We start from the raw sequence: 21,836 nt of genomic DNA, 5'->3' as shown, positions 1-21,836 counted from the left end.
ATGTCTGTTGTGCCGTATGCCGGCTGAAAGTTAATGGGCCTCACTTTTCGATGAAGTAACTTTAACTGGTGTTTCATATCTCGATGCGTTACAACCATGGCTGTGTTGTCAATTCGAAGAAGACGAACCACGGAACTTTATTTGGCAGCGAGTGGTGCGCCGCTTCACTGGCATAACTCAGTTTGCGATTTGTTAAGTGACCTTGTACCCGACTCTGGATTGGCTGCAAAGTGTTCAGATGACACAGTTTGTTTCGTTAGTCTCCACTTGCACTCGATTTGGCACCATGTGATTTTTACCTTTGGAAGTTCATAAAGGATAGTGTGCATGTGCTTCCGCTACCAGCTGATCTATCCGTCTTAAGAAACAGGACTGAAGTTATTGTTGCGACAATTACTCTAGACACGATGATCAAGGTTTGGGAAGGATTCGCCTTTCGACTCTATGTGTGCCGGTTGATGAATGGTGCTCACATTGAATACTTTTAGTTTAATTCATTTGATGTATTATTAGTAACTGTAAGTTGAGTGTAATAAATGCTACAAAATCCTTAAAAACCCGATACTCATTTTGAAACACCCGGTGCTGTAGGTACACCATTGGCAGAGTGGCACGTGAAAATCAGGAGCCTTCACGACCTCGGAAATGGTGCGTCCCATGCTTCGAGGCCTCAGGCCTCGGTCACATACACTCATGGATGATAGAGCACACGGTAGGGATCACAAGATGTATACGTACTAGCAAGCCGCGCCGCTGACGTCAAGTGAACCCAAACAGCGCTCAGTAGCCCACAACTGCAAAAAAAAAAAAAAAAAAAAAAAAAAAGGGTTCAAATGGCTCTGAGCACTATGGAACTTAACATTTGAGGTCATCAGTCTCCTAGAACTTAGAACTACTTAAACCTAACTAACCTAAGGACATCACACACATCCATGCCCGAGGCAGGATTCGAACCTGCGACCGTAGCGGTCGCGCGGTTCCAGACTGAAGCGCCTAGAACCGCTCGGCCACTCTGGCCGGCCCCACAACTGCATAATATATGGTGTTGTAACTGCGTTTACGAGCGAAAACAAGTTTGCTTACGCCAGTGTGAATTTCATTAGTGACTGGTGATTGAGTACAGTTACGCCGTTATTATCTGTGTAGCGATGGTTTTTTTAAAATAAGTTTTTAGTAAAAAATAATGGCTTGCTGCGCGATCGCAGTTGTACTAACAATAGCAGACAGATAAGTTACGAATTATGTTTCATACATTTCCTATAAACAATGAGAGGAAACGAAAATGGATAAATCCTTGTAAACGAGTAGATTCATTTTCAGTTGAAAATGCTCGTGTCTTGTTCAATACATTTTACTGACTCGGATTACGAAGAGGATTTGGAAAGTGAACTGTTGAATATCCCTCCGAAACGCAAGTTGAAGACTGGTGCTGATCCAACTCTAATTCTACCATGCCCAGGTGCTGATTTAGGGTGTAGCATTGGGCCTAATAATGAGAGAAATATTCGAGCACGAAAACGACGCTACCGCGAAAAAGCAGCTGATGTTTTACGGTTAGATATATTACCAAGTAATCAAGATATTACTAATAAACGAAACGTTAATCGTGAAAACAAACATTGCTGTGAATGTTACAACGCGTGCTTACCCCAAGAATTAGAAAATATGAAACAGAAGTAAAAGACTTTCGACAAAGGAATGCAACTTTACAGGATTAAAACATATTGATAAAGTGTTTATGGAATATGGTGTACAAACTGGTCTCCTGAAGATATTCTAAAGGCTGCGATTTTACGTTGTCCATCTTATAAAGCGTTAACTTTTGTCATGACTTTGCTGTAATGTGTTTGGTAAAGACAGGCATTTCATCAGAATGAAAGTTATCACCAAGGGCAAAAAGCAGAGGTAGTAAGCGAACTGAGAGTGAGCAAAGACAACTGAAGAAAATGACAAGTTGTAACATAACTTTTCATAACAGAAAAAGAAAATCTATTAATACAAGGAGGTTTATCTGCACGCCCGTGTGAGCCTCTTCTCGCAGAAAAAACAGCAGAGCCCTCCGAGATGGTGAAAGAGGCTGTCACCGACCATGGAAAAACTAGTCTAATATAAAGCTTAATAATAATAATAATGATAATAACAATAATAATACACTAAATCATGGAAAATTTCGATTACACTCATACCTGCCTGCGAGTTAAACAGGTGTGCGCTTTGTGCGTACAAGCTTCAGTGCAGAATGGCAAGAGGGTTCACGGTGACGTCTTCAGTTCACACACCGCCCTGCATGACAGCTACCGCGTTTTCTAGTACTCGTGGACACATTGATATGGCACCCTGCGTTCGTACTGCACTTGGCTATCACGTTGGCAGCCTGTTAAGGTAATTCCAGTCATATGAGACGCCGAATTGTTCCACCTGTTGAGGTGGAAGAGCTCTGTCTCCTTCACATTCAAGTAAGGACGATAGGTTTTAATGCCCTGTCGAATCTGATATTATTAGACGAGTATCTCTAATTAAGTTACGCATAATTGTCAGTGGTTTACTTTTCGTCTTCTCGACAATGAACTGAGAACAGAGAGAAGTACATGCTCATGCCAAAAGTAAATGAAATTAGTCGAGGAAAGGAGCTTAAGTCTCCGTCATGGGAAATTTCGTTGCATTTCGGTTTGAAAAACCGGTTAGTCATATCATCTGGGCGATTACTGCCATTCAGCTAGTTACATGTTGGCTCACCTGTAACACACAAAATGGTGTCATTTGATCATGGAATACATCCTGTAATCGTCTGTTACGTGACCAAAAGCAGATGGTACGAGCTTTCTATCCACGGCACACGCAATTGCTGTAGGTTAAGAGAACATGCCATTTGTCTTCTCTGCTGATGCCCGTTGGCAAGCTAGATAAACTGAATTGTGTTGTAAATGTCAAAAAATTCTAAGTGCCAAACCTCAAGTTTGTTGGGAGAATCAAAAAGATCGTTTGTCCAGTTATATTTTTTAATAATTTTTGAAACACAAATTATCTCCTATTGCAAAGAAGTTTTATTGATGCAAGCAGAAGTTTACATCCGGAAAGGAATTTTCACTCTGTAGCGAAATGTGCTCTAATGTGAAACTTCCTGGCACATTAAAACTATGTGTGCGGACCGAGATTCCAATTCGGGACCTTGTCTTTTGCCATTAGGAACAAATCTATAGATAGAGTAACCAAAAGACAATAGCACTGAAAACACGTTTTGTGAAACAACTGCATTTCTAGCGTTTGCATTTCCACTCTTGAATTCTTTAAGATTTCCATTTTGAGATTTTGAGGCTGGAACATTAGTGCTAGTTCAATACATCTCCACCTGCATACAAACTCTGCAAGCCACTTTACAGCGCGTGGTAGAGGTATCACCATATTTTTCGAACCATTGTGACCAGATTTTGACCTTTTGTCATGCAAATGCGGTGCTGGCAGTGGGAAACAAGTTATGTAGGGATGTAAATGATTAGCAATGATATTGATATAGTCTACAGCATACTGCGTACAGTGCTTTCTATAATAAGCAGAGGACCCAGGGAGAGCCCTTAGAGGACGTATTCCTCCCTCTGTTATGGTCCTGAGAAGAATTCTGCCGCCACCGGTCGGTTGGGTCCTGTTGTAAATGTGAGCTCTCCCACGAGACAGAGTGTCGTGCCACGATTATCGATATTATGCATCAGAAAACGAAATTCGACTGACCAGGCAACTTCTCTTCATGTCAGCACTAACTGGCTATGTCGTTGCGTCAAACACTGACAGTCCCATTTGTAACATGTGATGTACGCTGCCCTCTGAAACATTTGTGCCTCTCTCGACATAGTGCTCTGCAGTCGTATGTGCCACATATTGCGCCCCTTACTCTCTGGAGAGCAAGCTCCATCTTCCACGGTCCTGGAAGTAGCATGGACGTTCAACGTCTTGTCTATCAATGGTTTCATCGTGATTTACTTACTTTCGACCTTTTGTCCGCCTGAATTCAATCTACCGCTTTTCCCCTTCCTGCTCCCGGAGTCTGCGGAATGTTGTCTGTCGATCTCTTACGCTACCACTTGTTTCAACCCTACGGTCCTGCACGCTGAATTGCGCGTGGTCTAGGCGTATTCACTCACACAATAGAGGCCAGGTTGCAACGTACTCGCTGCTTATAGTTTGATACACAGTACGAAAGTCTGGGAAACATCCTGTCACTCACAAATTACTTGTAAACTAGACGCTGTTGTCTACGAAATGCGCTAAATGACTGCAAGAGGTACGTTGACAAACTTCACAGACCAACCTTTGCACGCTGTGCACAGCTTTGGCATCCAGTTAATAGAAAACCTTCATTCTACCGAAGGACTAAAACTTCATTTACAACTGTCTGATGTATATTTCATATGATATTGTTTTCTAAACATCATGTCATACCAACTCTGTTGTTAGATGTGAACATCCTAGAAATGAACAGTTATTTTAGCATGTTTCGAGGGTTGCCGCAAAACCTAGGGCAGAGTGGAACCAAAAATTTACTGTTCATGCAGATGGCACCCGTTCCCATCTTAGCAGAGAAGCAACTTACACAGTATAATTGATTATTGTTGAGAGTTACTGGTTCAGAAACTTAACGTTGTGCTATAGATGTTGTAGTATCTGCTACTCCACAGTATCAAGCAACTTCGCAACAAATTAGATTTGTACCTGACTATGCGTTAGTGGCACTTGATGCTCGAACTTGGATTGATGGATTTGGGACTTAACGAATTAACGGAGCATCGTATCATATTCCTCTTTTAAATACGTCGCGTTACAGCTACTTCGCAATGATGATGCGACTTTGGGACTCCTCTCCTGTACTCTCCTCAGTCCATACCCTTCCTCCTTCTCCTCCCCCGCCTTCTCTCTCTCTCTCTCTCTCTCTCTCTCTCTCTCTCTTACGCACACACACACACACACATACACACATATACACATCACACATACACACAGCACTGCTGAAACGCGTTCCCTAGGAATGTCCTTGTTGCACTTACTTTACGTGTTTTCATCCATGGATGGGAAATAAGACATAAGATGAACGTTTCGCCAATTACGTACGGTAATCGAATTAATCACTCAATAGCAGGTTTTCCAGTCCTCTAAAGTTCTCTCGTTATTCCGCATGATGGTTTCTCACCGTAATAATTAAATTCCCTACTACGCCGCTGTGTGGTTCCTCAAATCTCTCGTGTCCTGAGACAATTTTCATTTCGTTCCTTTATTTTGAACAAGTTTGATGTGATAATGTTTGTTGCCTGTTTTAATTGCTCAGTCTGTTTCCGAGGGAACGCTTGGATCGTTAGCGTTTATGAAACTTAAACAGTTTCGGCTAATGATGCTCATTAATATTTAGCTATTCGCCGCTTGCAGCTAATTGCCGGAGCAGTAAACCGTGCCGCAAAACTTAACAATGAAAGAAGTCCGTTACTAAAAATGTGGGATGTCATAGAAGCTATAGCATCGCTGCGTCTTCCACCTGCCCATCTCTCTCTCTAGTCGTTAGGTACAGGGTGATAGCTCAGTATTCAGTATAGAACATAGTTATCATCTCTGCAAGCGTCTGAAATGTTTTAACAAAACACCAGAATTATGGAACGGGGTTCGTGTCAGGGTCTCTCGGGAACACGTTCCCTGATTACCGCAGTTGTTACTAAATAACAGTGCTAGATGAGCTTTTATTTAATCGACGATACCGTTGTTGTATAACTTAAACCAGTAACACGACTACTAAGAAGCGTGGATGACAATAGCCGTGTGTCCGTGCCTCGTAAATGCAGACAGCTGGGTCACTTTTTCTTTCACGCTAGTATCCCCACATCACACTTTTCTGCAACAAATGAATGGACATCTCGCGCGGGATTAGCCGAGCGGTCTCAGGCGCTGCAGTCATGGACTGTGCGGCTGGTCCCTGCGGAGGTTCGAGTCCTCCCACGGGCATGGGTGTGTGTGTTTGTCCTTAGGATAATTTAGGTTAAGTAGTGTGTAAGCTTAGGGACTGATGACCTTAGCACTTAAGTCCCATAATATTTCACACACATCTGAACATTTTGCACATTTAAATGGACATCTCAGTTTTCCAGTACGGGTGTATCTTTAGCTTCTACCAAAATGTGAATTTGTCCCTCCATCAAAATAGTGAAATCCGAATCAGGGCGTAGTTCCACAGTTCCCGACCACTTGCTTAGCGGACATCTGGCGGTCTTTTTCTTGCTTCTTCAGTAGTTCCACTCTGACACTCTTTTATTAATTTTAACTACTAATGAATTTTTAACATGGGCAATTGGTGTGCTGTTTGCAAACGCGGAGCTTCTATCTTTGTGCTGTCGAACTGAATTGGAGCCTTCCTGTTAATTTCTAATTTTTAAGTCAGTACTGCTCCGACGTTCGCTACTTCACCTTTCCTTCGGCAAATACCTTCAACACCGAAACCCTTGATAATCAGTTTTTGTATTCTTATCTTTATCATCCACTGCAGCTTGCCTCCTCTACAGCTCCTCCTGGCGTCAAGTTATTCCTTTATGCCACAGAGTCTGACCTAGAGATCTCTACCTTTCTTGGCAAAGCGTTCCCATACACGTCTTCTCGTTCCTATAATTTTGCATTTCATAAGTTAATTTAATTTTTAACATCCTTCTACAGTATCACATTTCGTGGCAGTTTTTTCTTCTTCTGTAACTGAAGCTCAACGTTCCACTTCCATGCAGTGAAGTTCTTTAGCTTCATAGTCACAACAGCTTCCTCAATCTCAAATGATTAGTACTACCAGAGATCCTTTGTGGAAATAAACTTTCTCTGTCTGCACCAATAGGTTTCTGTTGACCATCCTGTTCAAGCCATCTCTTAATGTTCATCCGGATTTTTGCTCTCTTCTTGATACGTGGCTTGTCCGCCCTATTCTTCACTACTACTCAGACTTCTTTACACTTGAACAACAGGGTGACTTAGTCTACAAGACTATCATTTATTTCTGTTGAAAATTTATTCGATTTATAATCGCTTTCGACTTGTGTCTTTGCTTTGTTGACTCACAAACAACCACCATTGAAGTTACTTTCTGCAGGGGCAATTTGTGCCATGCATAGATAGCAGCCGAGGAGAGTTGCCGTTGTCCTCCCCAAGCTTATTACTGAAGTAGCGAACGCTTGTTTGCCTTGTGTGCACGTACTACATTCTCGTTCATTGTGCTACTCTGTTTGCGCTGCACGGAGTGTGAGGAGTGAGAGGAGGGAGGAGGGCCAAACCCGGTGCCGACACGTTGCCTAATCTATTCGAGTGGCCTCAAGAGAGCCGCCTAACTTGACAGCCCTATGCGACGGAAACGACGGCCGGATCTCCAGCGCAATGTTTTACGCCACACTTGCGCACGATTTGGTGTTCGCGTACTGTACGCTGCTAGGTTCGGCTAAGTAGTAGTGATGAATACTTGTGCAGTCGCAAGGGTTAGCTGCCTTCAGTACCAGCTTCATCACATGTTAGCAACTCAGTTACGATTGCAGTTATATCGGTTTCCATAAAACAAAGAAACTCAGGATCAGAACTGTACGTGTTAAATGTAGTGGAACCTAGCATAAATTAGTAACAATGAAACAGCTGAAAAACGCTGTTGTAAAGAAAGACTGTGTGTACGAACTTAGGACTCGAAAGATAAAAAAGCTGCGGTTGTGACATACATCAACTCATAAAAAAATGAACGTCACAGTTGTTCGAACGAAGTCACACCACAACTCATTTCAAACATTGTAGAATTCAGGAGAGCATGCAGCTGGTTACTCATTTAAGTGTATTGTACGCTGCTTGCGGTATGCGTTCATGTGTGGTCGAGAGCTGTCCTGTTGTTTGATAAAACCATCGTCTGCTGTATCCGCCTTCTTAACCGAAGTCACGCTCACCATTGCGGTCGCCCTCGAACCGTTGGTAGTTGGTTGGACTGGTTGAAGAACTTTTATTGCCAGTATTTAGCCGATTAAGGGAGGAGAGGTTGTGGCGTATAGTTGTTGACAAGCCTTTCACATGGTTCAAATGGCTCTGAGCACTATGGGACTTAACATCTGAGGTCATCAGTCCCCTAGACTTAGAACTACTTAAACCTAACTAACCTAAGGACATCACACACATCCATGCCCGAGGCAGGATTCGAACCTGCGACAGTAGCGGTCACGCGGTTCCAGATTGAAGCGCCTAGAACCGCTCGGCCACAGCGGCTGGCGACAAGCCTTTACGCCAGCGTCATGGATTCAGTTTCAAAGCTGTCTACAATATCTCATATAGTGAGGTCTTGTGACTGTTGATGGCGATCCGCTAGGCAGGTATGTTAAGCTCGGCACCCTCTTGGTGACGGTATCGGATTTTCCCCTCTTTGTCATCATCATCGACACTAATAATACAAGCATCTCATTAACCTCTACACGCATTTTTCAGTCACCTATACCAGACACTCAAGACCCTCTGTTACGCAGTTCGTAGTGGTTTGCAGAGGATAGGTATAGGTGACGCAGTACTCACACCTCGCGAAGGTAAGTTACTACTGCGCGGTAAAGGAATGCTTTGCCAATGAGACAACTGGACAACACCTTAGAGAGTTTCGTTTGGAGTGGTAAAGGCCAGCCTGTCTCCCTTGAGATCATGCACACAAAGATAATGACTAGTCCGAAAAGGCCCTTTTCACCGATGACGGGTTCCATCTTGACACCAAATCAAAACAGTCTACTGTTAACAGGGGAAGGGTCCCAGGTTCGAGTCCCGGTCCGGCACAGAGTTCCAGTGCGACAGGAAGTTTCAAATCAGCGCACACTCCGTTGCAGAGTGAATATTTATTCTGGAGACATTTTTTGTCAGTTTGCACTTGAAACAAACTCGTCCGTGAAGGAAACAGACCTCCATCTCTACTCTTAGTAAATATTAATGTTTCCACTTTAAACTCTCTTTCCTGCAATGAGTGGGTACGCAGTATAATCCGATTACAGTTTTCTTACTTATTTGCTTTTTTATCTTGAGAACTTTGCCTAACAAGGGAAAGAAGAATAGGGCTTAAGGTATCATCGATGGTGAGGCCATTGAGGACGCAGTCGAAGTTAGGAAGATAGAGGGGAAGGATGGAAGGGGTCGTGTCATTGTCAAGGGAAACGTCTCAGCATTTGCATCAAACGATTTATTGAAAAACACTGAAAACCTAAAACTGGATGGCCGGAGGGTCATTTTGACGGTCCATCCCAAATATGAGCCCAACGAGATAATCACTGTGTCGCCTCGCTCGATGATACGAAATTAGGGATAGAAGGTTTTCATTTGTTACAAGATTTCTGAGGACGTGTAGTGCATGTGTTAAGGGTATTATAGTGACTGCGGTTCCCATTAGTGAAACATAACAAACGATATCGAACCAATTCGGAGATGTGCTGCTAGATCCGAAACAGTGACAGAGATATGAGAATAGTTGCAAGAAAGATCGCATTGTTGACACAAAACCCTGCTGGTTAAATCTACAGAATTGATCTTCAAAACAGAGTGCGTAAAAATTGCACTGTCGCCATTGTACACCTGATTTAGGAACGTACGTATAGGATAAACAAGATTTGAGAGGCGACAGACACATATTGACAGTTAACTTTCACTTATTTCACGTGGAACCCACACAGAAATAAGAGACAGAGAGTAACTAATACTGGAACAAAGTCGTTTCGAAATGATACCGTACTAAGAACAGTGCTCGATGATCGGACAATCCTGTCTGCTGCAGCATGGCCAGATGAGGTAATCATCTTATTCCTTCGAACGCATGAAGACGAATATCACTCACTGTCACGCGTGATGGGTCTTGAGCTAAGTGCTTAATATCTAGTCAGAAATTGTTGAGGTTTATGCGCATGGAAATTAGAAATATTTAACCACGTTTATGACTGACCTGCCTGATCGTAGCAGATAATTCGGCAGATGATGCTTAGCGTCTCCCTCTCTCGAGCTCTCGTTCCTCTCTCATAGCGTCGATTGTTGACGTCCTGGACTGAAACAGTCATCTGACATGTGCAAATGAGACACAGAATGGACTGCAGTGCCGCTCCACTGAAGTTCAGTACGCCGCTGATGTCATACACTGAGATGATAAAAGTCACGTAATAGCGATAGGCACATACAGACAGCAGTAGTACCGCGTACATAACAAATGTAATACCAAATTTCAGGTATTACCTCTCACCCCGCAGTGGCAGACGCCTTCACTTAACGACAGAGAGCGGCGGCTTTTGCATAGAGTTATCAGTCCCAACACACAAGCAGTACTGCGTGAAATAACCGCAGAAATCAATTGGGACCTACGACGAAAGTATCCGTTAGGACAGTATGGCAAAATCTGGTGTTAATGGGTTATGGTGGCAGACAGTGGCCGCGAGTGCCTTTGTTAACAGCACGACATCGCCTACAACGCCTCTCCAGGGCTCGTCGCCACATCGACTGGACTCCAGACGACTGGGAAATAGTGGGCTGGTCAGATGAGTCCTGATTTCACTTGATAAGAGCTCATGGTAGGGTTAGAGTGTGGCGCAGGCCCTACGAAACCATGGACCCAGGTTGTCAATAAGGCACTGAGCAAGCTGGTTGTGGCTCCAAAATGGTGTGGGGTGTGTCTACATGGAACTGACTGGTTCCTCTGGTTCAATTGGTCATTAACTGGAAATGGTTATGTTCGGCTACTTGGACACAATCTGCAGCTTTTCATGGACTTCATGTTCCCGAACAACGATGGGATTTTTATGGATGACAATGTGTAACGTCACTAGGCATCATTGTTCGCGATTGATTTGAACAACATTCTGCGAATGATTTGGCGACCCAGATCGCCCGACATGAATCCCATCGGACATTTATGGGACATAATCGAGAGGTCAGTTCGTGCAGAAAATCTTGCACTGGCAATGTTTTCGCAATTATGGACATCTGTAGGGGAAGCAAGGCTCGATGTATCTGCAGGGCACTTCGAACGACTTGTTGAGTCCGTGCCAAGTAGGGCTGCTGCGCTACGCCGGGCCGAAAGGGGTCTGTCATGAATCCAGGAGGTATCCTATGAGTTTTGTCACCTCAGTGTACTTTCTTTGATTTTCTCCTAAACATGATCTCCGCTACATTAATGGGTCCCTCTTTTACACTACTGGCCATTAAAATTGCTACACCACGAAGATGTGCTACAGACGCGAAATTTAACCGACAGGAAGAAGATGCTGTGATATGCAAACGATTAGCTTTTCAGAGCATTCACACAAGGTTGGCGCCGGTGGCTACACCTACAACGTGCAGCCATGAGGAAAGTTTCCAACCGATTTCTCATACACAAACAGCAGTTGACCGGCGTTGCCTGGTGAAACGTTGTTGTGATGCCTCGTGTAAGGAGGAGAAATGCGTACCATCACGTTTCCGACTCCGATAAAGGTCGGATTGTAGCCTATCGCGATTTCGGTTGATCGTATCGCGACATTGCTGCTCGCGTTGGTCGAGATTCAATGACTGTTAGCAGAATATGGAATCAGTGGGTTCAGGGGGGTAATACGGAACGCCGTGCTGGATTCAAACGACCTCGTATCGCTAGCAGTCGAGATGACAGGCATCTTATCCGCATGGCTGTAACGGATCGTGCAGCCACGTCTCGATCTCTGAGTCAACAGATTGGGACGTTTGCAAGACAACAACCATCTGCACGAACAGTTCGACGACTTTTGCAGCAGCACGAACTACCAGCTCGGAGACCATGGCTGCGGTTACCCTTGACGCTGCATCACAGACAGGAGCGTCTGCGATGGTGTAATCGACGACGAACGTGGGTGCACGAATGGCAAAACGTCATTTTTTCTGATGAATCCAGGTTCTGTTTACAGCATCATGATGGTCGCATCCGTGTTTGGCGACATCGCGGTGAACGCACATTCGAAGCGTGTATTCGTCATCGGCGTGATCGTGTGGGGTGCCATTGGTCACACGTCTCGGTCACCTCTTGTTCGCATTGACGGCACTTTGAATAGTGGACGTTACATTTCAGATGTGTTACGACCCGTGGCTCTACCCTTCATTCGATCGCTGCGAAACCCTACATTTCAGCAGAATAATGCACGACCGCATGTTGGAGGTCCTGTACAGGCCTTTCTGGATACAGAAAATGTTCGACTGGTGCCCTAGCCAGCACATTCTCCAGATCTCTCACCAATTGAAAACGTCTGGTCAGTGCTGGCCGAGCAACTGGCTGGACACAATACGCCAGTCACTACTGTTGATGAACTGTGGTATCGTGTTGAAGCTGCATGGGCAACTGTACCTGTACACGCCATCCAAGCTGTGTTTGACTCAGTGCCCAGGCGTATCAAGGCCGTTATTACGGCCAGAGGTGGTTGTTCTGTGTACTGATTTCTCATGATCTATGAATCCAAATAGCGTGAAAATGTAATCACATGCCAGTTGTAGTATAATATATTTGTCCAATAAATACCCGTTTATCATCTGCATTTCTTCTTGGTGTAGTAATTTAGATGGCCAGTAATGTATTATCTCTGCTAATCGTTCCTAATATAAATCTTTGTAGGTCATTTCATAATGCCTTCATATTAAATTTTTCTTTCTTTGAGGCTGGTTTTTTAGCAGTCTTTTTCCTTCATGCAATCTGATTTTTGCCCTGAGTAGGCTGTGATGACTCCGTTGCAGCGTTTAATGACTTAATATCTGGCACTGGCTGAAGATGGATGTTTCTGTTTGTAGCAATGTTATCTATTGTAGATTTATGATTTCTTGTGTTCTGAAACGTCTATTTATACTGCTCTTTGTGGTCACAGAATGTATTATTTATTCTCAGTTCGGGGCTTGAGCATAAGATGATCCTAATTTCATGTCGAAAATCTTCATTAAATCTTTGTTCAGTTCCAGCGATGAGAGTATTTCCAGTACGAGCATTAAAATGCCCCATTATGACTGGAAGTTCGTTTGGAGGTATCAGGTGGATAACTTCTTGTATCTGCTCATAGAAGGCCTCTTTTTTATGTTCTAGGTTTACAATCCTCTGTGCTGTTTTGGTGGATGGTGTTCAATTTCTGATGAACCAGTTTCGTTTTCAGTAGAACTATTCTCTCAGATATGTATTGGCACCTCACAGTAAGATCTTTGCATTTTTTGTGGTTAAGATTTAGCTTTTGTCTCTTTCTCAAGTCCCCTGTAATTGAATAGGTACTGCCCGTTGCCTTCCTTTTTTGTGTCTTGTCTACCACATACCGAGATTTCATGATGTTTCAAATCTTCTATAAGCTCTTGATCTTTGCTATTAAAGGATTTGATATTCCACGTTGCAATTCTCAGGATATTTTTATTTTTCCATGTGTTAGACCTGTTCGCCGGCCGTTGTGGCCGAGTGGTTCTAGGCGCTTCAGTCCGGAACCGCGCTGCTGCTACGGTCGCAGGTTCGAATCCTGCCTCGGGCATGGGTGTGTGTGATGTCCTTAGATTAGTTAGGTATAAATAGTTCTTAGTTTTAGGGGGCTGATGACCTCAGATTTTAAGTCCCATAGTGCTCAGAGCCATTTTTTCTTAGACCTGTTCCTACCGTAGCCAACAAATATCACAACCAAAGCTAGGAACAGATCTGTTGCAGTTTACACACGAGGAAATTAAAAATATTTAACTACGATTATGACTGAACTGACTTCTATCTCCGTCATAGCATCGGTTGACATGCTAATTTAAAACGTTCGCATTTAAGACTAGTCAGAAATAGACAGTTAACTGTTGTGTGCAAGTGAAACATAGAATGGACTGCAGGGCCGCTGCATTGAGGTTCTGTACGCCGCTAATATTGTAAAAACACATTTACTTTCGTGCCAATTGCCTCGTCTTTTAGAATTTGTGTAATTTTCGAATAATTAATGGTAACTGGCGCACAGAACTGTGCCCCATGTGAGTATTGGGTATGTGGCTACTGGTGAAGGGGTGAAGGACGAGGCCCCGTTAATGAGCCGCGGCGCTGTGTTTTGTGTGTGCCGCTGCCGCCTCCACTTCACCTCGCGCTGTGACGATTTGGCCGCTCCCTAGCGTGAGGCGGTCCCCCCCTTTGCCGCCGCCGCCGCCGCCGCCACCCATTGTTCCCCGAGGGTCCCTCCCTCAGGCAGCACGCAGCCTCCCGCCGGCCGGCCGGCAGGCAGGAATGTGTCATCGCGTCGGCCAGTGCTGTGTGTGCCGCGAACCGAGCCGGCGCGCCGATCGATGCCGCCGTGTTCCGCGCACCGCACCGCGCCGACCCACGACTCTAAGGATTCCTGGCCGACGCTGCCGCTTCTGGTCGTGCCCTCCAGTTTACCGGGTCAGTGATGCTCCGCCCGCCTTGCGGCCGACGCCGGAACTGACTCCCAGCGGGATACCGGTAAGGAAACTCTAAGACGCGTGTTTCTGTACCGTAGCTTACCGAAGCGTCTGCTGCTCGTCTGCTTCCTGCCCAAGTGTTCTGTTCGCCGTCGAACCGACAAGTCACATGGCGTCAAAGCGTAACATTAATGTCACCTCAGGTCACGTCGAGTCAGCAGTGATGCGTAACAACGGTAATTAACTTTAAACGTATTAATTATTTCGCGTCAGGCCACTTATCGTAACGTTGTAATTTTCCTATTTTTTGAAGTGGCAGTCATGTGTAATTGCGTAAATCATGAGACTTTTACCATTTCACTTTTCTCTTATTTCCTTTTACTACACTGTTGCTGTTTCTGCCCTGTAGCTATTTTCGCCTCAAGATAATCAATCACTCGAAAATGGCTATAGAGCAGAAACTGTCATAGCGTAAAAAAGGAAGTAGAAGAACAATCAAATGTCGAAAGGCTTATGAATTACTCATTGAAACCCTGTAGTATTTCCTACACAGAAATAGCGTCCTTGATATCCGTTTTGGCCGGCTAATGTGGCCGAGCGGTTCTAGGCGCGTCAGCCTGGACCCACGCGACCGTTACGGTCGCAGGTTCGAATCGTGCCTCGGGCGTGGATGTGTGTGATGTCCTTAGGTTAGTTAGGTTTAAGTAGTTCTAAGTTCTAGGGGACTGATGACCTCAGATGTTAAGTCCCATAGTGCTCAGAGCCACTTGATATGCTTATAGAATGTAACGTTTCTCTTTGGGTTATGCATTGCGCTGAATTCACTTGTACTACTCTCTGCAACACCTGTTTCGTATAAACTCAACTTTTTCGTTTATTTTTTGTGTAATAGTACTTGCAAAGCTAAATGTGTTTCTTTCGCCTGCAAAACATTTCAGAACGTTATTGAACCATTTACATTTACATACAAGGTCTGAAAAGCACTGTAAAGTGCGTGGCAGAGGATACTTAACATTGTAATACATGTTAAGGATTTCTTCCACGAAGCGCGGAGAGGGTGAGTGTAAACAGCTCTGTCCGCAGTGTAATTAGTTCAAGTGTCTCTGAGCACTATGGGACTTAACATCTGAGGTCATCAGTCCCCTATAACTTAGAACTACTTAAACCTAACTAACCTAAGGACGTCACACGCATTCATGCCCGAGGCAGGATTCGAACCTGCGACCGTAGCAGCAGCGCGGTTCCGGACCGAAGCGCCTAGAACCGCTCGGCCATAGCGGCCGGCTAATTAGTCCTCTCCTCACCGTTACTACGAGAGCGATACGTAAGGATCTAAAGACTATAACATATAGATTCTTCGCTTAACAGTGATTCTTGGAAGTTTGTTAGTTGGCTTTCGCATGATAAGCGGCGTCTTTCTTCAAGCGTCTGCCAATTCAAACTTTTCAGCGTTTCCGCGACGCTTACAGAACTTGATAATACTGCAGTGTAACGTCTCCTCCTTGTAACAAGCTCCCAATTGGCCGCTTATTTTAACACTTTCAAGTTTATGCAAGAACTCTCGTCCGCAAATATTAAGCTCTAAGTTTATCTCAAGTACCAACTGTCCTTCTACAAACTTTTAATTGCCACCAGACAATAGCGTGACCTGGCGTAAGAAAATTGCGAATTACTTCATATCTCGTGTGCTATATTTCATTTATTTTTATTCCTCTATATGTTAAACTAAATTTCCACAACATTACTGGCCATCACACCCTTCGGAACATGACAAGACGTGGTGGCAAGCATTCCCTCATTCGTGTAAATCATTTCTCACATATTTCTTTGCACGAATATGGAAAAGCTTTGAACGAACTAATTTTACGCACTTCGAGGCGTGGTATACTGAAGTACACAAAAACGATCTACGTAAAATAAGCAACTAATGGTCGGAAACTGTTAGTTATCTCTCTTGCGACCACTGTTACTAGATGCAAGTAGCGCTACTGTTGCTAGATTTCATGCTAGGCGCTAACACCTGTGGAGCGAGAGGAAGATTTCGTGGCTTGCATTTTGATAGCTGTAACAGTGTGCCAATTGTAAGAAGAAAATTTCAAAATGTAGCTGCTAGCTGTAGTGTTTAACTTTCTCCTAATACCTTGAGATTTATATCTCGAAATAAAATAGTAAACGAATCCTACTTTCTCGTCTAAAAGTAGGTTATCATACACTTTATCACCCCTCCAACTCCACAAACGTAGGTTCCTAGCATCCTATGTATATCATACACAGTTGCTTCGTTCCGTTTTTATTTGGCGTGTCGCAGACTGTTTCGCCAGGGTCTACAGACAATGTTCTGTACAGATTATTTTACTAGAAACGTCGATTTTTCTACGCTATCTTTTAAAATGTTTGCTGTACAAGTTCCACCACGTACAATTTGTATTTACCATCAGGCAGAATATCGAAATGAAACTTCAAAAGCCAGACAAAGATAGTAAAAATATTTCCTTGGCACAATCTAGATTGGATAATTAACAGAATTTTGTGCCCGCAGGTGGACGTTGTTGAAAAATTACCCAAGATGCCCTACGTCATTCAACCGTTTCGAGGGAGCGTCTGCAAGAAATAAAAAATATATAAATATTGTTATTAGAGAGTCGCTCGTTGAGATATTACAAAAACATTTTCGTATACGCGTTTATACGGTTCGGTGTTTCAAACAGCAATTTTGGTTATTGTTATATCATTTATTTGCTTTGGGCACTCGTTTATATACATTTGACTGACCAGTCGCAGACATCATGTTCACCATCGTTTATGATCACGATAGACAAATATTATTTTTGCGTGCGGTACATCTATCTACCGTGACACAAGGCACTTGTTGTTGCAGTGTGCGCTGCTCACAATAATTTCTTGGTATTTTAATTTCTGTAGACGGTGTCCTTTAATTTATCACACAGTGCTGCATTTGCTCCAGGGACGGCTTTCATGTTTGTACTTGAAATGCGGTAGTTTATATGCACTACCTTTCGTACTGGCACATTGTAAACATGGTGCTATAGTTGAATTCCTTTTGCGATGCTGTTACTTAGTGCAATCGCATGATATTGTGTTCGAGAGAGTGCTTGGAAGATAACTGACAAACATATAAACACTCGTTTTGTATCAGTTATTATGTCTTCTTAGTGCTCGCCTCGTGTAGGCATAAATACAGAAACAGGCGGTTCAATAGTGAAGGTGCAAAGGACGTCGCCGGCAGTAGTGCAGTTAAGACAGCCCACCCGCCGATTATGCACTACTTTGGAAAAAATAACGTACTGTCCGTGGAGATTAAGTAAGTTTTTTTGTAGTTTTTACGACATAATTATATGAGCATTTCACATTGCTGTAACCGGTTTCGACCAGCCAGCGATCGCTTTCAGATTGTCGGTGGGTAAAAAGAGAAGACAATTATTAGGCAATCTATAAAAGCTGCCAAGTAACTAGCGATATTATTATAAAAAGTTATACCGTAAGATACATGTTTGGAGAGGAAATAATTGGCAGAAGCCGTAGTTTTTTAGCAAATCAAAATACTAAATTTTTTATTCACGCATGTTTATATTCGTGAAAGAAATACCTACTTCCGCAAGTTTCATGGTTACATTCATTAGAGTAATATGATACGATCTTTTAAACAGATTTCAAAAACTTTAAACCCTTATCTCAGTTTTGAGAAGATTGATGACTGAAGCAGAAACATTCCTCTAAAAGAAAAAGGTAAGTACTCTCTTTTTTTAAAAAAGGTAAATAGTAGTGTAGAGTTGGGTTGGTTTTGGGGAAGGAGACCAGACAGCGAGGTCATCGGTCTCATCGGATTAGGTAAGGATGGGGAAGGAAGTCGGCCGTGCCCTTTCATAGGAGCCACCCCGGCATTTGCCTGGAGTGATTTAGGGAAATCACGGAAAACCTAAATCAGGATGGCCGGACGCGGGATTGAACCGTCGTCCTCCCGAATACGAGTCCAGTGTCCGACCACTGCACCACCTCGCTCGGTTAGTAGTGTAGACTATATTGGCTATCGTTCTACCAAACTGAAGGAACACGACACAGTTTGAAAAGTTTCAACTTTGGATGAAGTTTATTGATCCCATGGAGCTGAAACAAAACTCATCCGTTCCAAATGTCATTCACAACGAGAGTAGTTAGTTTTTTGGCGTGTGTGTAGTGGCCACTAATGATTGAAATGATTGCTCCGGTAAGCAACGTATCAACTAGCTGACTATTCCGTGATTAATACCTGTCTTATTCAAACAGTAAATCAACTCACACTTGTTTTAAGCATCAAGAACGCTTACTACCCCTTCTGATAATTCTTTGATAATTATTATTAAGTTAATGTCAATAAATTACGGTCAGTGTCACTTAACCCTTCACGCGACCATAACGCGCGATAGCCTACCGCATATCTCAAACTTCGTGCCAATATTTCAAAGTCCGCGCGCGATTTGTTTGTATCAAAGTTTGGCCGTGGTTTCCTAGAATATTTTCTAAACCAATTACGGGTTGTGAATTATCAGTTCTATGTCCATTCATTAAAATTACGGGGGGACCCACACTCGATTACGACTTGTCGGCGCACTCGAGCAATTCATAAGCTTCACTCCATAAATAACTAATGGTTCAAATGGCTCTAAGCACTATGAGACTTAACATTTGAGGTCATCAGTCCCCTAGACTTAGAACTACTTAAACCTAACTAACCTAAGGACATCGCACACATCGCTGGCCGGAGTGGCCGTGCGGTTCTAGGCGCTACAGTCTGGAGTCGAGCGACCGCTACGGTCGCAGGCTCGAATCCTGCTTCGGGCATGGATGTGTGTGATGTCCTTAGGTTAGTTAGGCTTAATTAGTTCTAAGTTCTAGGCGACTGATGACCTCAGAAGTTAAGTCGCATAGTGCTCAGACCCATTTGAACCATTTGACATCGCACACATTCATTCCCGAGGCAGGAGGATTCGAACCTGCGACCGTAGCAGCCGCGTGGTTCCGGGCTGATGCGTCTAGAACCGCTCGGCCGCCGTGACCGGCAAATAACTAATAAAATTTAGAAATGATTTACTTGTATACTGTGTCAATCACTTAGCGAAGATTTCACAACAAAAAAAATCCCGACTTTAGGTGACGTCATGGGTTACTGCCCGTTTTGACTCTCCTACTCTCACGTGACACAAGGTATATCCGACTGTAATGGACATCCCCACAAGATTATTTCTTAAAGATTTCGAGGGCTACACGGACGATGACCTGTGTAATGCTACACCATTCATCCCCAAGAGCTGAGATCAGAGACAATAGTCATGTTGGACGCTGTGGTCTGGAGTATAGTCAAAGTTCTGAGTTGTAACGATGGTGTCCCATTGGGTTCACGTCAGGAAGCTGAGCAGGCCATTCTATTTCAGGAATGTTGCTGTCCACAGACCATTGCCTCATAGATGCGTTTCTGGATGAGGTATCGAATATATTGCTTCCCCCACTATACCTCCCGAGGAGCTCACGAATGTAAAATTAGAGAGATTCGAGCGCGCACGGAGGCTTTCCGGCAGTCGTTCTTCCCGCGAATCATACGCGACTGGAACAGGAAAGGGAGGTAATGACAGTGGCACGTAAAGGGCCCTCCGCCACACACACCCTTGGGTGGCTTGCGGAGTATAAATGTAGATGTAGATGCTGCTTTATACAAGGGTGGAATGACATGCTGCTTCGATCACCGTCTCCGAACTGTTCCTCTACTGTACACAGTACACAGCGCTGTAAGATTGTTCATAGCCTTCCGCATTTAGCGAATTCTCATACGCATAGGGCGACCAACCCTAACCACGAACCACACACGCAACCGCCTGTTCCGTACTTCACTGTCGGCACTACACGGCAACGTTCTCCAGACATTTGTCAAACCCAAACCCTTTCATCAGATTTACACAAGGGACAGCTTGGTTCATCGCTCCAAATCACTCGTTTCCAGTCATCCAGACGACAGTGACGTAGCTCTTTACAATACTTGAAGTGTAGCTTAGCTTTGACTGCAGAGAAGTTCTTTTTAACTACACACGCAGAGTTATCTTGACTGCCGGCAGCACTTTGGAACCAACGAGTGACTCCTTCCGCTGATTACATACCACTTTTTGCAACCACCCTCTGCAGTACTCGACGGTCCCATTGCATAAGGCCTGCTGGGTCTTGGTTTGGCTGTGCTTGTTCCTTCGGGTTTCCATTACACACCAACAATCGTCCTGGGAAGCATTAGAACGGTGCAATGTCCCGGGTGGACATGTTACACAGGTGGCAACCAATCACTAGTCCACGTTCGAAGTCACTGAGCTCTGCTGACGGAACCATTTTGCTTTTATTTCCTTTCTACCGTCAACGCAATATTCCCTACCTCCTTTCACACTGGTGGATCCTCCTCTCGTGATATTTACACTCGTGCTCATAAATTATGGATAATGCTGATACATGGTGAAACAATGCTCTGGTGGGCGGTTTGCGGGTTTAAATCACATCGGGGTATGACCATGCGGTGCATTTGACCTGCTGTCGTCGCACGGTGGCGCTGGCAGCAGTCCACATACGCAGAGGTGTGTTGGTGCATGTCAGAATACAGTGCAGCGAGTAAGTGTGCAGACCTTTTCAGATGTGCTAATGGTGACTGTCTGTTGAAAATGGCTCAAATAACACTTATTGATGACGTTATGAGGGTAGAATACTAGGGCGACTGGAGGCTGGTCAAACACAGCAGGTCGTAGCACGAGCCCTCCGTGTGCCACAAAGTGTGATCTCAAGATTATGCCAACGATTCCAGCAGCCAGGAAACGTGTCCAGACGCTACAGTACGGGACGGCCACAGTATACAACACCACAAGAAGACCAATATCTCACCATCAGTGCTCGCAGACGGCTACGGAGTACTGCAGGTAGCCTTGCTCGAGACCTCGACGCAGCCACTGGAACAGTAGTCTCCAGACACACAGTCTACAGACGATTGAACAGACATGGTTTATTCGTCCAGAGACCTGCAAGGTGCATTCCACTGACCCCTGGTCACAGGAGAGCCCGTAAAGCCTGGTGTCAAGAACACAGTACATGGTCATTGGAACAGTGGTCCCAGGTTATGTTCACGGACGAGTCCAGGTGTAGTCTGAACAGTGATTCTCGCCGGGTTTTCATCTGGCGTGAACCAGGAAGCAGATACGAACCCCTTAATGTTCTTGAAAGGGACCTGTATGGAGATCGTGGTTTGATGGTGTGGGATGGGATTATGATTGGTGCACGTACACCCCTGCATCTTGCGAGGTGCCGGGGCTAGCAGTGTATTTAACACTAAATTCTAGAATCTACACATGTAAATGATGCTCTAAGCCCCCCCCCCCCCCTATTCTAACTCCGACTTTTGCTGTTGCACAAGGATTAAAAAATATGCACGAACTGACTGTAATCAACCCTGCAAG

The sequence above is a fragment of the Schistocerca piceifrons genome, chromosome 1 (assembly GCF_021461385.2).
Source record: "Schistocerca piceifrons isolate TAMUIC-IGC-003096 chromosome 1, iqSchPice1.1, whole genome shotgun sequence".
Taxonomy (NCBI): domain Eukaryota; kingdom Metazoa; phylum Arthropoda; class Insecta; order Orthoptera; family Acrididae; genus Schistocerca; species Schistocerca piceifrons.
The sequence above is the reverse complement of the archived record's forward strand: the minus strand, read 5'-3'. Positions refer to the sequence as shown.